Below are 20,372 nucleotides of genomic sequence, written 5' to 3'. Positions count from 1 at the left end.
AGCGTCACTACTAGCACAACTCCACAAAGCCGGAGAAAAATCTGGACACCTCTGCACTTTGGTATCTCGTTGAAAGGATTAAAATTGCTGCTGTATGAAAGCTGTAACTTTTTTAAATGTTGGTACTGTATACCTCTATAACAGTAATTGGCCCATGCCTAACCAACATTTTTAAACTCCATACTGAAGTGCATAATGCCAAAATACCTCCCTCACTCAGTTTGTGCATCAAAGACAGGATTTTGTGGGCTGTTTCTCTTATTTGTTGTCATATAATGTTAAATACAGAGTTTCTGGAGTTAAAACAGGCAGTATTACCAGAAGAATTATGGCTTTGTCCACCTAGGTGTGTTTAACATACCAATGCATTTTGGCCACAGGAGCAGCTTGTCATCTTCTACACTGCCATTATTCAATGTATCCTGTGCACATCCATTACTAAGATGTTTGGCTCGTCCACAAAGCAGAACAAGTCAAGACTGCAACAAACAATTAGGTCTCCAGAGAGGATCATAAGGCCTGACCTTCCTTCCATCCTGGACCTGTATAGATCTAGGGTCAGAAAAAGGGAAGCTAACATTCCTTCAGAACACACACATCCTGGATACAAACTGATTAGGCTTATACATTCAGGTCAGTGCTACAGAGTACTATTTGCAAAAAACAGCCACCACAGGGTCAACTTCTACCCCCAAGCTGTGCCCAGATTGATCAATACCAGGCATACTTGCACCAATTCAACCATGACCTTCTATTTTTGTAAAAACACTGTATATTTTCATATTTACCATTTTTTTTATTTCCTTTTTTTATATATTCATATTTAAAATATCTTAATTGAGAGCAAAGTGGAACTGCTTGGCGAATAAAGCCAATTCTGATTCTAATTCTAAATTGAACCAACAAAAAAGACCGAACAAATAAAAAATGTCTTTGTCTCTCAGCAGTTTTAGTGTAATTGCTTTAAATGTAAGAAGAACTGTCTGTACTTGAACTGAAACTAGATCACTATATAAAAAAAACAAATGCTGCTGCCAAAACTGCCCCAACAGGTTATTTTCCACAGCTCAGAAGGGCTTTGCCAAGACAAATTGTTTGTATAACATGATTTAAAAAAATCTTCATCCTACATGGTGATCAACAGAAATCAACATGTCAGTCGTGTTTTTCTTCCTTCTGGATTACAGTTCACCAAAACTGTTTGCACACACACACACACACACACACACACACTTGGCATGAATGCCACATTAGTTTAGGGCTTTTATTAATTTATCTGAACCGTTGTTTTTTTCCCAAGGTTCAATTATTAAGCAATATACAGCTTGGACTATTTGAAAAAAAAAACAAGATTCAGGTGCTCAAATTTGAATTTATTTTGTATTTTCTCTAAACTCTAAATCCTCTGCAACCTCTGGAGATGACTGTGCCTAGAAGAATTGTTCATAAAATGAAGAACATTACAGACAACCCAGGGCATCCTCTTCATGAGACTGTTGTACAACAACAGAGGGTCTTCAGTGAGAGGCTTCTTCAGATCTGCTGTAAGACAGACCGCTACAGGAGGTCCTTCATGCCCACAGCCATCGGCATCTACAGCAACTCATTGAACACACTTGCATAATATCAGTTATAACAAGATTAAATTTTCCTTTGGGAATAATAAAGTATTTTTGAACTGAATTGAATTGTACTAATTTAGAACCTGACAGAAATTGCGTCTTTTCTACGCTAAAACCTTTGAATTAACAGAGGTTCCACTTCTTCCTGTTACTGTGACTGCATCTGTAATTTGTTTGAATGAAAGTAGGAGGAAGCAAAATAGCTGTACCAGACTACAACATTCTTTGTCTTTCTCTTCTTTTTGTGATGTTATAAGTATTTGAGGTTGTTTGAACCTGACAGTCACTGTTCAAATAAAAGCACCGCTCTTGCTACATCCTGCCTCTTCCATCCGGACTCTGCTGCCAGGCTGGCCGGAGAAACAGCGTGCTAATGTCTCTTTGCTGGCAAACAGACATAACTCTTCAACTGGATCCGATAGTGTCATACAATCATCGATCATATGCACTAAGATAAGTGCAAATGAATCACTGTTCGTGTATCCGGTAGATTCATTCATGAACGGGAATTAAGGTACAAGCCTGGTTTGACTTTTCTCTCTGAGGCATACAGAATCAAGCTGTGTTATAGAGAGTTCCCAGCACGACGCCGAATGGAGCAGTTTCCCGGTCTGAAAGAAGGACAACAGGAGCCGCATCACCATGGTTACGGTAACGTGCAGTTCGGTGGCCCAACAGGGAGCCGCCCCCCCCCTCAACAGCTTCGGAGGTTAGCTGAAGCTAACCTTCGTTCAAAGTGGATGTTTCTTCAAACTTCATCGCCCCGGACAACGTTCCTCAGCACAGATCATGAGGTTAGGTTTGGGCAGAGTGATAGAGAGATATTTAGGATGAAATGATCTAAACGTTTTTAATTTTATGAAGTTTGGTTTTGTTTGTGTTGAACTGAGCTATCTTAGTGCTAGCAGGCTATCTGCAGCACACGTGCTCAGTTTTGTGTTCTGTGTTTGTGTGTTTTTAAAGTTAAGACAAACTTTACTTGAAGGGTGATTTTAACCCTTTTATTAATGGTATTTTAAAGGTGTGTGTTTTAAAGGTGTGTGTTTGATTCTGGTGCTAAGCTATAAGCTTCTTTGGTTTTATTTCAGCAGATAATTCTTTAAAACATTATTTTATTAAAACAATATTTTATCTGATCTTGCAGTGTGAATGGTTGCCTAAAGGTATGCTGATTATTGCCTAAGTTAGTTAAGACTAACTTAACTTCACTTCCAGATTCTTCAAAATAATACTTGGTTCTCAAACATAAACATTGCATGGTAATGTTGCATCACTCTTTCGGTCATGATTTTCAATCATCTTTAATCAACTTGTTTATATTGTACATAGCCCATTAGTCTTCGTTATTCTTTCATTCTGCTTGGTAGTTTAGTTGGATTGTTTTAGCATAGTGAAGAGTTTGTTGATTGAAATATGTTTGACTTTGAGTTGACTTATTTTTGTTAATAAATTCTTGTATTTTAAGAAATTGTGTAAATTCATTCCATGTGTGTGCTGTTTTGCTGTTCAATAATGTCAGAGCTTGGCTCACTCTTTTCAATTTTGTCCTAATACCACCGCCTTATTGGGCTGGTGTTCACAGGACAACCCTTAACAGACCGAAATATTATTTGATAAAATATTAAAGTATCAATATTAAATATTAAATAATATAGATTCATAGTCACAACAACCTGAAACACTATTTTTTCTTTGTTCTACATTTTTCCTTTTTTCTTCTAAATAAAAGTGATTAGACCCATTTTACACACTTTTGTTTTAGATTTTTGAGCCAACGCTGTAATATTTTATGCAGGGGGGGTCATACCATGAGAATCTCATTCCATTAACATCATACCAAAAGCTGAGATTTAATTAGATTTGAAAGAGAAACAGAAACTTCTGTCTTCCTATTTTCTGTAGTGCAGACCAGGAACAACTGTAGGGAAAGCCCAGTGGAAACCTTTTGTCCAAATTTAGCTTCTTTATTTGACTTTTGAAACTCTCCCTCTTTTTTTTTTTTTTTTCTTTTTTTTTACCGTTTCCTGTCCAGCAGAGTAGTGCTCAGAATTGTTGTCTAAGTGCCGAGAAATTGCCCAACAGATTTAATTTCACAAGCAGAGCTTGTGAAACAACTAATGCTTTAAAGCTCTGCTTGATATTTATAAAACAAACTTTATTATAAACTTCTTTGGGAATATTTCAATTGTTACGGAAACGGAGACTGAAATGAAAAGGAAAAAAGAAGCTCAAAAAACAGAGAGATTGGGCAAAAGGGAAAAAGGGGAGAAAAGGAGGAAAAAGTGGAGGAGAGAAAGAAGGATGAAGAGAATACAAGATTACACTCTGCTTGCTTATACACCTGCAGGTGTTTTTTTTTATTACAAAATAGTACACGGTGATTATGAATGTAAAATGTACTTAGTGAGAGGTGCAGCCCAATATAGAACATCTGTGTATCTGTCAACACCTGAAGCTTAACACCTGTGAGTATGAGTGTGGACGCGCTTTTGTATACAAGGTTTCTCCACAAAAATATGCAATAGCGAGTGTGAGCACCCACAGACCTGCCCCATGGTCCCCGATCGGACACTGAGGAGATCCAAACCACAGACATCCAAAGGCCCCCCAAAGCACAGGAACCCCAGGAGAACCACCGCCGGGACGACCCAAGACCCCGGGACACACCACCCCCCAAGCAGAGGCCTGTCAGAGTCCCCCCGCCCCGAACCCAGTCCCCAACAACCCCCATCCCCCTCTGGAGAGGGGGCTATGTACAAAAGAGGGGTCCACATGGCTCATACCAGCCCGCCAACCGGAGCCGCCCCAGGATGGAGCAGTCCCGACCCCTCAATGAGCTCCAATCCCAACCCCATGAGTCTCCCACCCCCAGTGAACCCCAACATGAGCCTTCCCACAGGGCCACCCCCAACAAGAACACCGATATCGAACACATGCCCCCGAACCCAAAAGCCACGAATCCCCTCCCCCACAGGGGCACACCCCCACAGGTGAACTCCATAGCCGAGAAGCCGATGAAGCCACACCCACACAGGACAAGCTCCACACACAGCCCCACTCTAAGCACCCCCGCTGCACCCCGCTCCCCCATCACACAGCGCGCCGCAACGGCATGCCAAGGGCCCTGCGCAACGCCAACCCCGCCCACTGGTGCAACAGGGCAGACCCCACCGAGCACCGCACCCACAACAGCACCATGATGGGACAAACTCACCCACCAAGAGGTCCCCGGCCAGCGGCAGGCACCCAAGGCCAGTGTCCCCCACCACGCCCCCCTCAGCGACAAAAAACACTACATCACTGCCACTGCAACGACCGCCCAGGGAGAAACACTATTCAGCTCAGCTCCACCATCGCCGTCCAACCAATTCAAACGCTGGTGACCCCACATCCTAGAAGTGGACACAACCCCTCTACCCCACAGGCTTGAAACTCTTTAAAATGAGAAAGACCTGAAGTTCTTCTCCAGCTGCATGGAGCATAAAGTAACCCAGCTCAACTTCTTTCTGGCTTTTTGTTAAGTACTGTTGTTCAGCTGGCTGAAAGAAAGCTCCAACACTTTTCCCTGCAAGAAAGACAAATTTTACTTCGAACTTTTCTATTCGTAAAAACTATGAGAGAGCCCTCTGGCATATGGGAGAAGGCCCCCTGATCCTTACCTCTAGCACAAAATTCCAAACTTTCCATAGCAAAGAAAATAATTGTGCTCCAATGTCTTAAAAAACATGAAATATCTAAAGTAAAAATAACTGTGGTAAATCCTACAATCTCTAATCAAACAATGCCCCAAACCAGCAGCCCAACTTTTAAGGGGGCAAATGACAGCTGGTTAAAAACAGTGATCTATCAAATCCAAACCACATTCTAGCATGAAAATCAGTCATTTAGGTTCTAGTTCAACTCTGCTCATCCATTTTCTAGACAGCTGATGAGCTGTAAAAGCATACTGGTTTCAGGCGGCATCCAGATTACTCATGGTCTGACAACATCTGAAACTGGCAAGTAAGCCACAAAGTGACAGTTGCCTTGGGATTTCTTCCGCTGAAAAGAAATCCTGTCATTTCAGTTTTTCCAAGTAACAATGGACATTACCATGAGCATCACCCTCATCCGGTGGGCTCACAGCTCATGCCTAACAGAGCATGTAACACAGGCTGCTCTCATTACTACAAAATCAAGTCAAGTCACGTTTATTTATATAGCACTTTTCAGCAACAAGGCACTCAAGGCACCTCTAGGAAAACTGCCTTAGTACACAAGGTACATTAAAAAGTGCCAGTGTACAACTAAACAGCACATATTAATTGCATTTAACTATATTTCAAGTATATTTTCAAATATATTGGTATGGAGGCAACACCTCAAACACATTGTTTGTTTGTGTGAAATCATGGAAAAAATCATACTTCAGCAGAGATACCAGGAAGAAAATTGTGGACCTCAAAAAGTCTGCTTCAGCCTTGGTGACAATTTCCAGATGCTTTAAGATGCCACATTCAAACAATAAATAAAGGCAGAATGGGAATGTTCGGCCATCATACTGTTCAGGTGTGGTAGCTGAACATCAAATTTCCCTTGGCATATCAGCAGACTAGTTACAAATGGACTTAAGGACAACAAAGCCAATGGAGTGACCATCAGAAAGCCCTGATCTCAGTTCCATAGGAGAACTGAGAACAAAGCTAAGAAACTATTATGAGAAACTTGAGGTCGTAGAGTTTAAAAAGCAATCCTGCAAAATACTAGGGAAATGTATGAAAACTTTCTGAATTTGAACTGAATTTGAAGTAAGTTTAAAATCAACTCTCTTGCATGGGCTTGCGTTCATTTAGCAAATAGAAATAAGTTTGTTAATCCAAACTGAAAAAGCATGAAACATTTTGTCTTTTCTGGTGTCATACTATGAGAACACAAAATACTAAACTGAAAATGCTCATGACTAATAGTAAAAAACTTACATTATTTTTACCAAACAAATTTGTTCACATTTTACGGCAGCTATTGAAAAACCCTACACATTTTTTTTATATCAGCAAACTACATTCAATATATTCTAGTCACTTTCTGAATTAGTCACTTATGACTCTCAACTTAAATATAAGATGGTTACACAGGTTTGTTGTGATGCACCAAGAAGCAAGACAACTCAGACAACCCTCCCAGTCTGCCTCATAGAGTCCAAAGTTTTTCAACACAAATAAACAGACCCGACATTTTTGTTCTCACAAAACTCTTATTGCTGCAGCTACTGGTCATTTTTGCCCTTTGACATTTCATACCTCAGCAGTTTTGATCCAAAACGAGGCCAATTAATAAATGTTGGTTCAGCAGGTCAGAAACATTCATCAGCTGGGAGACATTACAAAATAGGAGCATAATAGCAAGGCAAAACATGCCAAAACAATATTATAAAATGGCATTTATATGTATATAACAGCTAATACTACAACCCAGAACAGACCCAAATATCCCGAGCAGAGGCTGAGTAAATGCAGGTGTCTTCTCTAAGGTCTGTGAGTCTGTCCCTTTATGCTACATAGCTTGAAACAGTTAGAAAGAAAAAATTCCCATACATAAAACTCCTAATTAAAACAACAGAAACATTATTTGTCTTGACACCTTCCAGGGTTTAAATCAGCTCAATTCTAGGTTTCAGTCAACAAATAGTGTTTTTCTTCATGTTTAATTGTCTTGCTAAAACCCAGGCTGATTACCTTATTTTATAGATATGTTTATTCGTTTAATGTTATTTTAGTGCATGAATACTGAGTACTGAATAGTATTAAACATGATATTTTCCCTTATAACCTGCAGTAGACTTCTAGATTTCATATATCCGTTTCTAATGAACATAAAACGACTAATAAATCTCCTCTTCTTCTTTTTTAAGTGTAGTTTAAAACTCAGTGGGAAGGTTATGATCCTTTTTTCAGGGGAAATTAATGTTAGTGATCTAAATTTGGTAACCAGTTAGACTATGACCTGAAAGTCAGTTAACGAGACTAACAGGCACCACCTAAGGGGTGTAATTACTTCATAGATGAGACAGGAGCTGATGTTTCACAAAGGGTGCTTTATTTCTGCAAGTTTAGACTCAAAAGTAATCATTTTATGCAAAATACCTGACAAGAAGAGAAAAAGGGTGGCAGCAACTTTAGAAAACATGATCTGTGGTTCCAACCCGTTAGGAACAAACCGATGGACTGGAGTAGAAAAAAATAACACTCATGGAGTAACTGTATGTAATTAAACATTACATTTTATTTACATCCCTGTCTGCTAAATGTGTGATGACTTGTACAAATAGTTTTGAAATAATGTAAACTAAGTAAATAATTAAGAGAATAAAATGTTTATAAATCTGCAAAAAGGGAAGAAGAAAAACCTATGACTGGTGTTATGGGGCTAAATCTTTAAATGCCAACAAATCTTTGGTGAAAATCTGGCAACCTCTTTGGTCACTGATGAGTTGGTAGGATCATGTTAACAGTACAGCATCCACATAGGCTTGCGGCTGTTAACCCATATCAAAATATACCAAGGTTTTAAAAAGTTAGTTTTGAAAATGGCTAAAACCACTTTTCTTCGAATTTACAATCTTTTTAAAGGGAGACCAGAAATGGTGCTAGAGTAACTGGAGTGTTTTTCTTCCTGAACAGTGGTGGTTCTTGCATGAATACCTCCCTGGGCAATCTCCTTCTTCTACTCAATATATATATGTATTTGTTTAGTTTATCTCAATGTAAGATTGTCTTGATGCCAAAAAAAGCATCAGAAATGCTCTCCTTATGATCTCATTAAAAGAGTATTAATAGATGGGAAAGATATGTCTTTCAACTTCAGTGTTTTGCAGGCATGTTTTTTTTGTTGTTTTTTTTTTCTTGCAATGCACAGAAAGAGAGGGTGGCGACGACTTCCCACTGAGTGAACATGGAAACAGTAAGCTTGATTCTCTGGACGGTGAGCCAAATGGCCCAAGTCATAAAACGCCACTGGCTCTGAATGTATGAAGAATGTATGGGGTAGCGCAATTCTGCCTCTTTCCTACCTGTTGCTGCACACTGCTGGTCAGCTGGCTAAAAGAAGGCTACTTTACATGCTGCTATACCTCGCTCACAAGAAAGAGAAATTGAGCTGTTTGGAAATAGGTTGTCGTTAAAAAAGCGCAGACAGTCATGGTGTGGAATCTAAAGGAGCGCGACCTATCAGTCGTTTTCAGGAAACGCTGTTTTAAAACTACATAGAAAACATATGAGAAGGATGTCTTTTAAGCAGCCCAGAGCAGACAGTCTGACTAATGAATTAACTAATAACTGATTATTAGACTGATGTTTATAGATTAGTCCTAATCTATAGAGCAGAAGACCAAAAGGGAACATTGATCTGCACAATTAGCACTAAAAATGTTTTTATTCTATATTTTTGTTTTTCTTCTCTAAATAAAAGTGACTGAACCCATTTTAAACATTTTTGTTTTAGATTTTTAAACTAGTGTAATATTTTTATGCTGGAGATCATACATGTACATACTGTGCTGTTCAATGTTTCTTCTGATTAAATAAACAAACAAAAAACCCCCACAAAAATAGACTTGATATATAGAATATGCTTTCATTAGACAGAACTAAAAATAATGGCAGTAAAGACTAACAACAAACCAAACACAGCGGCATCAACATGCTTATTTTGTTGTAAAGCCATTGTTTGAACGTGTTTTCTGAATCCAGACATCAGCAGAGGCAACAATGCTCATCAATATCAGTCCCAGTTGTGTAATTTAATTAGATTTAAAAGAGAAACAGAGACTTCCGCCTTTTTCTTTTCTGCAGCGCAGAGCAGGAACAGCTGTGGGGAGAGCTCAGTGGATCCTTCTAGGACCGAGAGACCTTTTAGTGGCTCAGTAAGAGCTGTTAATGTTCACCCACCACAGGTGGGAGTCGGGGAGAATGGTTCATGTTTCAGTATGTTGTATGGTAAGATGGCTTTACAGCTTAGCATTGTTTTAATAGGCAAACACCATATTTCACTTTTGGCAGACAAACTAACTTAAGGCACAAGCTGATGTCTGCCTGTGTTTCATAACTGCATATTCAGAGCAGCAGCACTCAGAGGGAACCCTTGTTTACCCAGGAATACAGGATTGTTCCAGGATATTAACGATAAATCTGGTTTGTGTTGGCGTTAATGCTACACAAACATCATTAAATTGTGGAGTAGGGGAATATAAAGCAACTGGTAGCAAGGCATGAATGGAGGTAAGGCATAACTTGAGTCAGCCATAATACCTTGGTTGTAAAAATGATAATAACAGGCCCTCTTTAAAGGCTGTAAGGATGTTTAAACGAAAGGATACAAAGAGGTGTTTCAGATAGACACTTTGTCTTTTAGGTTTTTGTTGCAAGAAGTAGTTGTTTTCTAACCAAAGCATGGCAGAGACGCAGACAGCATCCTTCATTACGCTTCACCCGCACACACAGAGGCTTCCGCAGCTGCGGGGCCCCGTGTTTCGACGCACAAATGACACAAGTACAGCATATTCTCTCCATGTTTGAGCTTACCTTCTGTAACAGTTAGGTTTCAAAACACGGACAGTTATAATGGCCGTCGCCTCTTCCTTCTGTCCCAGCTCATAAGTTCTCCTAGAGCTCGACCATCCCACTGAAGTACTGCGTCAAGAACTGGCTTTTAGAGCTGACGTCGTTTATCCACAATGCTGGAAAAATTACCGTCGTTTGGTTTTCTTCTCCCCTTATATATGACGCAGAGAAAAGTAAACTTTAGGCGTCAGGGCGGAGAACTTTCTGCCTCGTTGAAAAGCAGCCAAGGTTCACTTCCCTGTTGCGCACAATGTGCCATTAAGCGGGGCTGCGCGCGTTATTTCCTGCCTTCACGTTCAAGGCAGGTCTTCACATGAACGTCTTGTCTTTAGAAACATCACATCAAGTCCACTGTGGTGCTACATGATGAATCATAGTTGGGATCATAAAGTTCTGCTTGGTCTGTGCTCTGTTTTCCACCTGAGCTCTCCAGAACAAACGACGCCTAGAATGTAAACAGGACATAAAGCGCACCATGAATCTTATAATTGCCACATTTGAAACAGAAACTATCTGAAGAGGGCTTGGTTGGTTAACTTCCTCAGAACTGAACGTAGGCGGCCCAATGACTCAACATTACTCCTCTCTTACTGGAAGGTGATACCATATCTGCAGAACACAGAGCCTGCGAGTCGGATGTTTTTCCAAAACTATTACCGCTAAATCCGACGGCCAGACAAGCTACCGCTTGTCTGGCAGCTTCTCTCAACTCCTGCATTACAGCGTGGCTTTAAACATTTCTACTGCTTCAAGTGCCAAAATGTTACATTTTTTGCACACAGAGTGATATTTTGGGCTATTTAATAGAGCAATAGAACATTGTGATAATTCAATACTAAAATAATTATATATTTTTTTAACATATAACTTTAAATTTCATTAATGAAAATCACGTGTCAATTCATGTAGGCTATTTATTAATTTACTGTAACTATGACATTCAGGTGTATTTCAATACATTGTATCACTGAACAGTATATTTCAAACTCGTGCATTATATCCGCTCATTACACACAGTCACGTATTTCAACCGATTGTTTCGAGACAGGCAGTGTTACCAGGTGAGAAATGTAGGATTATCGTACTAGAGACATAAAATTATCGTATTTTGAGGGAAATTATCGTACACCATAACCAAAATAACAAGTCTGTTGATGTGTTGAATGGCGTCTAACAGACACTCGCAGCTTTGTGACGTCAGTACTGAATGGATTTATCAACAGCTGCAGCCCCACAGAGCCGGGCTCTCCTTCTTCTTCCTTTCTTTTTTTCTTTTCCTCAATCATGGGCGGGCGCAGTGGACTATTCAGCCAATCATGGCCGTTGTTCTGAGGCCAACGCATCACGTCACTCGTAGGTCACGTTTAGAAAAGCACGATTGGCTGGAATTTCCAGCAACTGTTCCAGAATCCGGACACAGATGCCTTCAGGGTTCACAAAAAAACTCCGACAGACTTTGGCGATAAGCTGATGATAACTGATTACAACCACACATTCACGGAATGGTCAAATTATCGTACATTTGGCCTTTTTTAGGAATATTGATGGTACATCGTACAGAGAGCAAAATTATCGTACAAATACGATAATTATCGTACGCCTGGCAACACTGGAGACAGGGGTCTCTGCAGACTAAAAGTGGGCGTTTCTCAACCGAAGTGGGCGTTTCTCAACCTGTAGGCGTTCCGTGATCACGAACTGTGATTGGTTGGCTTTATGTCCTCTGATTTTCACGGAGGTACTTATGCAGAGCTAACCTGTATGAAGTTGTATGGAGAAGCGCAGAAGGAAGGTAATGCAATTATTAGACATTAAGTTAATTTTCGAAATTATATTATTAATGTTGTCAGTTTGTATTATGAAACCTACATGTACAAATTTGTAGGTAAAAAAACTACAGGTCAAAAGTACAGGTTTAAAATTTAAGTGATGAAAGGTGATCTATTGCACTTATGTTTCAAACGTAATCGTAGCGACACCGAAGCAGTGAGGTCGAAGAGTGAAAAAAATGAAGTAAAAAGACTAGTTATGCTGGTTTCAAAGTTATTTATGTTTTAAAAAATTAACACATTGGAGAGACATGGACCATAAACGCCTTAATGTATTGTGTTGAGGTATATTACTAGTAGTGATGTCAAAATGAGGCTTGGACATTGTGCTTGGTGTAATAAAGAGGGTGCTTGTGTTACTTAAGGTGTTTTTATTCAAGAAAAGTCATTTTTGCACAGTAGAAGGGCTCAAACGGTTTCTTTTTTTTTTTTTGAGACAATTTCTCCAGCTTTGGAAAATACTCTTTCACAGGGAACAGAGAAGGCTGGTGTGACTAGGAATTGTTTGGCTGGGTGGTCTGGGTTTGGATACAGAGAAAGGCTGGGAGTCCTTCACTATGAAGTCCACAAGAGCTTCATCTACAAGCTCTTGCTTCCTGGATCATATGCATCATATGAGCTACAACAACATTTAATTACCCTTTGGGATTAATAAAGTATTTTTGAATTTGAATTGAAAATGACAGTAATCACTTGACAGAGGTAACTGTTTCAAAAGGTTGAACAAGAAAATATGATGGCATGGGTACTATCCTTTGTCTCCATGCTACTCTCATTACAATTATTGTTTTTGAAATGATATATTTTTATGTCTTCATTATGATTATAACATTATTTTCATACCCGAAACGGATATTCTTTTAGAAAATAATAGCAGGGTATCAATCATTTTGTCCCAATATGTACTCTTAGCCCTCACAAAATCGCTGAAAAATCAATACCGTTGATTATTGAAAGATCAACTTTATGAAAGTAAACAAATAAATAAAAGTCTGATGCCAGAGAATAAACTACTGAAATTAGGAAAAAATAGAACAAGTCTGTAGAGATACCTTTTTGTTTATTTTCTTATTTTATTTTATTGAAACAGATTCGATGTAAAAAAAAAAGGGGGTTATTGAAGATTATAAGAAGAAAATAAACTCCAGTGGCAAACGTCAATACAAAAAAAAATCACTTCCTGTTATCGTCCAATCATATGTTGCGGTTGAGTTACGCCCACAAAGGCTCGTCCAATCATATGTTAAGTTACGCCCATAGTCATGTGCTCGTCAAATCATGTGCTGTGGTTGATTTGCGCTTAATTTCGTTCGTCCAATCAGGATTGGTGGTTGAGAAACGCCATGATTGGGAAATGCCCACTTCGTCTGCAGAGACCCCTATTGTTTCTGTGCTTTTGAATGATTACAACTTACAGATATTAAAAACCCTTAATTCAGTCTCCCTGAAAATTTAAATGTACATAAGAGCAATATTTCTTTTATTAATGTTATGTTGGTACTCGTACTCGTCGTCTTCCGCTTTATCCGGGACCGGGTCGCGGGGGCAGCAGACTCAGCAGAGACGCCCAGATGTCCCTCTCCCCAGACACCTCCAGCTCCTCCGGGCGGGAGCCCAAGGCGTTCCCAGGCCAGCCGAGAGACATAGTCCCTCCAGCGTGTCCTGGGTCGTCCCCTGGGCCTCCTCCCGGTGGGACGTGCCTGGAACACCTCCCGAGGAAGGCTCCTCACCCTATCTCTAAGGGAGTGCCCGGCCACCCTACGGAGGAAGCTCATTTCAGCTGCTTGTATCTGGGATTTCGTTCTTTCGGTCATGACCCAAAGTTCATGGCCATAGGTAAGGGTAGGAACGTAGACCGACCGGTAAATCGAGAGCTTCACTTTTCGGCTCAGCTCTCTGTTCACCACAACGGACCGGCACAGCGCCCCCATTACTGTGGCAGCCACACCGATCCGTCTGTCGATCTCCTGCTCCATTCCTCCCTCACTCGTGGACAAGACCCCGAGATACTTAAACTCCTCCACTTGAGGCAGGAACTCCCCTCCAACCTGAAGAGGACAAGCCAGCCTTTTCCGGTCGAGAGCCATGGCCTCCGACTTGGAGGAGCTGATCTTCATCCCAGCCGCTTCACACTCGGCTGCGAACCGCCCCAGTGCATGCCGTAGGTCTTAGCTAGAGGGGGCCAGCAGAATGACATCATCCGCAAAAAGAAGAGACGAAATCCACTGGTCACCAAACCAGACACCTTCCGGCCCTTGGCTGCGTCTAGAAATCCTGTCCATAAAAGTTATGAACAGGACCGGTGACAAAGGGCAGCCCTGCCGGAGTCCAACATGCACCGGGAACAGGTCTGACTTAGTGCCGGCATTGCAAACCAAACTCCTGCTCCGCTTGTACAGAGACCAGATGGCCCCTAGTAAAGGGCCACCGATTCCATACTCCTGGAGCACCCCCCACAGGGCATCACAAGGGACACAGTCGAATGCTTTCTCCAGGTCCACAAAACACATGTGGACCGGTTGGGCAAACTCCCATGAATCCTCGAGTACCCTGTAGAGGGTATAGAGCTGGTCCAGTGTTCCTCGGCCGGGACGAAAACCACACTGCTCCTCCTGAAGCCGGGGTTTGACTATCGGCCGGACTCTCCTCTCCAATACCCTGGCGTAGGCCTTACCAGGGAGGCTGAGGAGTGTGATTCCCCCTGTAGCTGGAACACACCCTCCAGTCACTCTTCTTATGTAGGGGGACCACCACCCCAGTCTGCCAATCCAAAGGCACTGTCCCCGTCCGCCATGCAATGTTGAAGAGGCGTGTCAACCCTGACAGCCCCACAACATCCAAAGACTTGAGGTACTCAGGGCGGATCTCATCCAACCCCGAAGCCTTGCCACCACGGAGCTTTTTAACGACCTCGGTGACTTCAGCCTGGGTGATGAAAGAGTCCATCCCCGAGTCCCCAGCCTCTGTTTCCACCAGGGAATGCGTGATGGCAGGATTGAGGAGATCCTCGAAGTACTCCTTCCACCGCCAGATAATTTCCCCAGTCGAGGTCAGTAGCTCCCCACCCCACACTGTAAACAGTGTTAGCGAAGCACTGCTTCCCCCTCCTGAGGCGCTGGACGGTTTGCCAGAATCGCTTCGGGGCCAACCGGTAGTCCTTCTCCATGGCCTCATCGAACTCCTCCCAGGTCAGAGTTTTTGCCTCTGCCACCGCCCGGGTCGGGGCACGCTTGGCCCCACGGTACCCGCCAGCCGCCTCAGGAGTTCCACAAGCCAACCACAGCCAATAGGACTCCTTCTTCAGCTTGACAGCATCCCTTATTGGCGTTGTCCACTATCGGGTTCTGGGATTGCCGCCGCGACAGGCACCGCAGACCTAACGGCCGCAGCTATGGGCGGCAGCATCGACAATAGATGTGGAGAACATGGTCCACTCGGACACCATGTCTCCAACATCCCCCGGAATCTGGTCAAAGATCTCCCGGAGGTGAGAGTTGAATACATCCCTGGCCAACGGCTCCGCCAGACGTTCCCAGCAGAGCCTCACTATGCGCTTGGGCCTGCCAAGTCTGCCCGGCTTTCTCCTCCCCCAGCGGATCCAACTCACCACCAGGTGGTGATCAGTGGACAGCTCAGCCCCTCTCTTCACCCGAGTGTCCAAAACATGCGGCCAAACGTCTGATGATACGACAACAAAGTCGATCGACCTCCTGCCTAGGGTATCCTGGTGCCAAGTGCACTGATGGACACCCTTATGTTTGAACATGGTGTTCATTATGGACAATCCGTGACTAGCACAGAAGTCCAATAACAAAACACCGCTCGGATTCAGATCAGGGAGGCCATTCCTCCCGATCACGCCTCTCCAGCTGTCACTGTCGTTTCCCACGTGGGCATTGAAGTCCCCCAGCAGAATAATGGAGTCCCCAGGAGGGGCACTATCCAGCACCCCCGACAGGGACGCCAAGAAGGCCGGGTACTCCGCACTACCACTCGGCCCGTAGGCCGAAATGATAGTCAGAGACCTCTCCCCAACCTGAAGGAGCAGGGATGCAACCCTCTCATCCACTGGGGTAAACCCCAACACTAGACGGCTGAGCTGGGGGGCGACAAGCAAACCCACCCCAACCCGCCGCCTCTCCCTGTGGGCCACTCCAGAGTAGAAGAGAGTCCAGCCCCTCTCGAGGAGATGGGTTACAGAGCCCACGCTGTGCGTGGAGGTGATCCTGACTGACTATTTCTAGTCAATATCTCTCGACCTCCCGCAAAAGCTCAGGATCCTTCCTCCCCAGCGAGGTGACATTCCACGTCCTTAGAGCCAGCCTAAGCATCTGGGAATCGGGCCGCCGAGGTCTCCACCTTCGTCCGCCGCCCAATCCTCTTTGCACCGGTCCCTCACGGTTCCCCCTGCAGGTGGTGGGCCCACTAGGGGATGGTCTCGCGTCTCTCATTCAGGCTTGGCCCGGCCGGGTCCTGCGAGGAGCAACCCAGCCACCAGGCACTCTCCGACGAGTCCAGACCCCAGGCCCCAAGGTGGGACCCCGGCTCCGCCGTACCGGGCGACGTCACGTGCCTCGATTTTGCAGTCGTCATGAGGGTTCTTGAATCGCTCTTTGTCTAACCCGTCACCTAGAGCCTGTTTGCCATGGGAGACCCTACCAGGGCATTTAAGCCCCAGACAACATAGCCTCTAGGATCATCCGAGTACTCAAACCCCTCCACCACGTTAAGGTGGCGGTTCAAGGAGGGGTGGCAGTTCAAGGAGCCCCTCCTGTTATGTTGGCCTACTGAAAAATGCGGCCCATTACTAAATTCATTTACTTGGTTGGGGCTCATTTTTCATGAATTACTGCAACAATGCGGCATGGCATGGAGGTGATCAGCCTGTGATTCTTTGGCCAATCAAGAACAAGAACACCGTGGTCATTGATCCAGATTTTGGTACCTTTGGCAGTGTTTGCAGGTGCCAAGTCATACAGGAAAATTAAACCAGCATCTCCATAAAGCTTGTCAGCAGATGGAAGCATGGAGTGCTCTAAAACTTACTTTGCACTTGATAAAATCCAAAGGACCAGCACCAGCAATTGACATGGCACTTCAAATGATCACTGACTGTGGAAACTTCAACCGGACTTCAAGCTGCATAGATTCTGTGTCTCTCCCGACACTGGGACCTTGCAAAAGTTTCATTGGATCTTCTAACTGCATTCTACACCTTGTTAAAAACTCTTCAGTGGGCTTTCTTTCTCAATGGTCTCAACGGCTACTGTATTTTAAAATCATGTAAAATTATTTTAGTATTTACTAATTTAATTAAAGGTTCACTTACTGCAGCATAAATTAGATTAAATGTGTGGCCCACTAAATATTCTAACATCTGATTGGTTTACTTCTATAGTAAATCTACTTTAGATCAACTATTTTGACAGGAGCAGCATTAGGCCTGCCTACTGACTCTGATGGATGAGGCTGACAGATAAAATAAATTTATAATGCTCTGCAAAACATAGCCTTGAACAAATTAAACAATGGAAAAATTACAAATAGCAAATGTATTAGTGATAAAATATATATTTAACTTTATATTTATAGTTTTTTAAATTTATATTCAATCATTTATTTATTCATATCTATTTTACCTATCCAGCGTGCACCTATTTAATCATGTAGTTATTGAATTGTACTACTCATATTTATTTTTTCTGTGTATTTTGTCTCTTGAAGCTTTGGTATGTTTCCCAGATTTACATTTAATACCTTGATAATCAACTACATATGTGTTTGTCTCTTCCCCTTGGCTTCTCTGCTTTTTCTCTGCCTCAGCTGTTCCTTATTCCTTCTCATTATCTCAACTAGTTTCTTTGTCAACTTCAACCCCTACCACAGTACTTAAGCCATTGATTTCTCATTACTCCCCACTGGATCATTCGGTTGCCATCCCTGTTATGTTTCCTGTGTCTCCATCACAGCCCATGTTCCGTTCATCTCATGTGGTTTAGTAAGTACTCGTACTCGTCGTCTTCCGCTTTATCCGGGACCGGGTCGCGGGGGCAGCAGACTCAGCAGAGACGCCCAGATGTCCCTCTCCCCAGACACCTCCAGCTCCTCCGGGCGGGAGCCCAAGGCGTTCCCAGGCCAGCCGAGAGACATAGTCCCTCCAGTGTGTCCGGGGCCGTCCCCTGGGCCTCCTTCCGGTGGGACGTGCCTGGAACACCTCCCAAGGAAGGCGTCCAGGAGGCATCCGGTATAGATGCCCGAGCCACCTCAACTGGCTCCTCTCGATGTATATATATATATATATATGTAAATGGTAAATGGACTGAACTTATATAGCGCTTTTCTAGTCATACAGACCGCTCAAAGCGCTTTACACTAGAGCCACATTCACCCAATCGCACTCACACATTCGTACACCGATACGCAGATCGGTAGGCAACTTGAGGTTAAGTGCCTTGCCCAGGGGCACATCAACATATGGCAGGAGGAAGGTGAAATCGAACCCACAACCTTCTGATTGCAAGACGACTACTCTTCCTACTGAGCCACAGTCGTATGTATATATATATATATATGTATGTATGTATATATATATGTATGTATGTATGTGTGTATGTATGTATATATGCATATATATATGTGTATATATATATATATATGTATGAATCAGAATCAGAAAAGCTTTATTGCCAAGTACGTTTTTGGACATACAAGGAATTTGTTTTGGCGTAGTCGGTGCAATACAATACAAATTAAACAGTATAAACATATCTACAATATAATATAAATATATGTGCACAGTTTTAAGTGAGTGAGAGTAAATATAGAGCAGTATAGGATGCAAGAGCAATACAACAGTGCAGGTGATCATTGTGCAAGTATGGCAGGAGTCCAAGCTGAACGTTAATGTAACGCATAGAGTTACAGGTTACAGGTGTCCTGTCAGCAAAAACAGGGGGGGTGTGGGGGAAAGGGAGAGTGTCAGGGTGGTTTCCGGGCTTTGTTAACCAGGCTGGTGGCAGATGGGAAAAAACTGTTCTTGTGGCGTGAGGTTTTGGTCCGGATGGACCGCAGCCTCCTGCCAGAGGGGAGAGTCTCAAAGAGTCTGTGACCAGGGTGGGAGGGATCAGCCAGAATCTTCCCTGCCCGCTTCAGGGTCCTGGAGGTGTACAGTTCCTGGAGCGACAGTAGACTGCAGCCAATCACCTTCTCAGCAGACCGAATGACACGCTGCAGCCTGCCCTTATCCTTGGCTGTAGCAGCGGCGTACCAGATGGTGATGGAGGAGGTGAGGATGGACTCAATGATGGCTGTGTAGAAGTGCACCATCATAGTCTTTGGCAGGTTGAATTTCTTCAGCTGCCACAGGAAGAACATCCTCTGCTGGGCTTTCTTGATGAGGGGGCTGATGTTTGGCTCCCACTTGAGATCCTGGGAGATGATGGTTCCCAGGAAGCGGAAAGATTCCACAGTGTCAATTGTGGAGTCACAGAGGGTGATGGGGGCAGGTGGGACTGGGTTCTGCCTGAAGTCCACAACCATCTCCACTGTCTTTAGAGCGTTGAGCTCAAGGTTGTTCTGGCTGCACCAGTCCAACAGATGGTCCACCTCCCATCTGTACGCGGACTCGTCACCATCAGAGATGAGTCCGATCAGGGTGGTGTCGTCCGCAAACTTCAGAAGCTTGACAGACTGGTGACTGGAGGTGCAGCTGTTGGTGTACAGGGAGAAGAGCAGAGGAGAGAGAACACAGCCTTGGGGGGAACCGGTGCTGATGGTCAGGGAGTCAGAGACGTGCTTCCCCAGCCTCACGCGCTGCTTCCTGTCAGACAGGAAGTCAGTGATCCACCTGCAGGTGGAGTCGGGCACACTCAGCTGGGAGAGCTTCTCCTGTAGCAGAACTGGGACGATGGTGTTGAAGGCAGAGTTGAAATCCACAAACAGGATCCTGGCATAGGTTCCTGTGGAGTCCAGGTGCCGGAGGATGAAGTGAAGGGCTAGGTTGACTGCATCATCTACAGACCTGTTGGCTCTGTAGGCAAACTGCAGGGGGTCCAGGAGGGGGTCGGTGATGTCTTTTAGGTGTGAGAGCACAAGGCGCTCAAAGGACTTCATCACCACAGAGGTCAGGGCGACGGGTCTGAAGTCATTAAGCCCTGTGGTCCTTGGCTTCTTGGGAACAGGGACGATGGTGGAGGACTTGAAGCAGGCTGGCACATGACATGTCTCCAGTGAGGTGTTAAAAATGTCTGTGAAGACTGGAGACAGCTGATCAGCGCAGTGCTTCAGGCTGGCTGGTGAGACAGAATCCGGACCAGCAGCTTTCC

The 20,372-nt window shown here is 43.6% G+C and overlaps 1 protein-coding gene across 3 annotated transcripts in view; it reads right to left on the bottom strand.

Annotated features, from left to right (window-relative positions):
• The window catches only part of stat6 (signal transducer and activator of transcription 6, interleukin-4 induced), a 60,536-nt gene extending 49,836 nt beyond the window's left edge, over positions 1-10,700 (bottom strand). For all 3 annotated transcript variants that reach the window (XM_047362400.1, XM_047362419.1, XM_047362410.1), the window contains exon 1: positions 10,181-10,700. The gene's annotated coding sequence lies outside the window, so the exon portion shown is untranslated. The remainder of the gene's footprint in view (positions 1-10,180) is intronic.
• Between the last annotated feature and the right edge of the window lie 9,672 nt (positions 10,701-20,372).

The sequence above is a fragment of the Girardinichthys multiradiatus genome, chromosome 1, assembly GCF_021462225.1.
Source record: "Girardinichthys multiradiatus isolate DD_20200921_A chromosome 1, DD_fGirMul_XY1, whole genome shotgun sequence".
Taxonomy (NCBI): Eukaryota; Metazoa; Chordata; class Actinopteri; order Cyprinodontiformes; family Goodeidae; genus Girardinichthys; species Girardinichthys multiradiatus.
The sequence above is the reverse complement of the archived record's forward strand: the minus strand, read 5'-3'. Positions and strand labels throughout refer to the sequence as shown.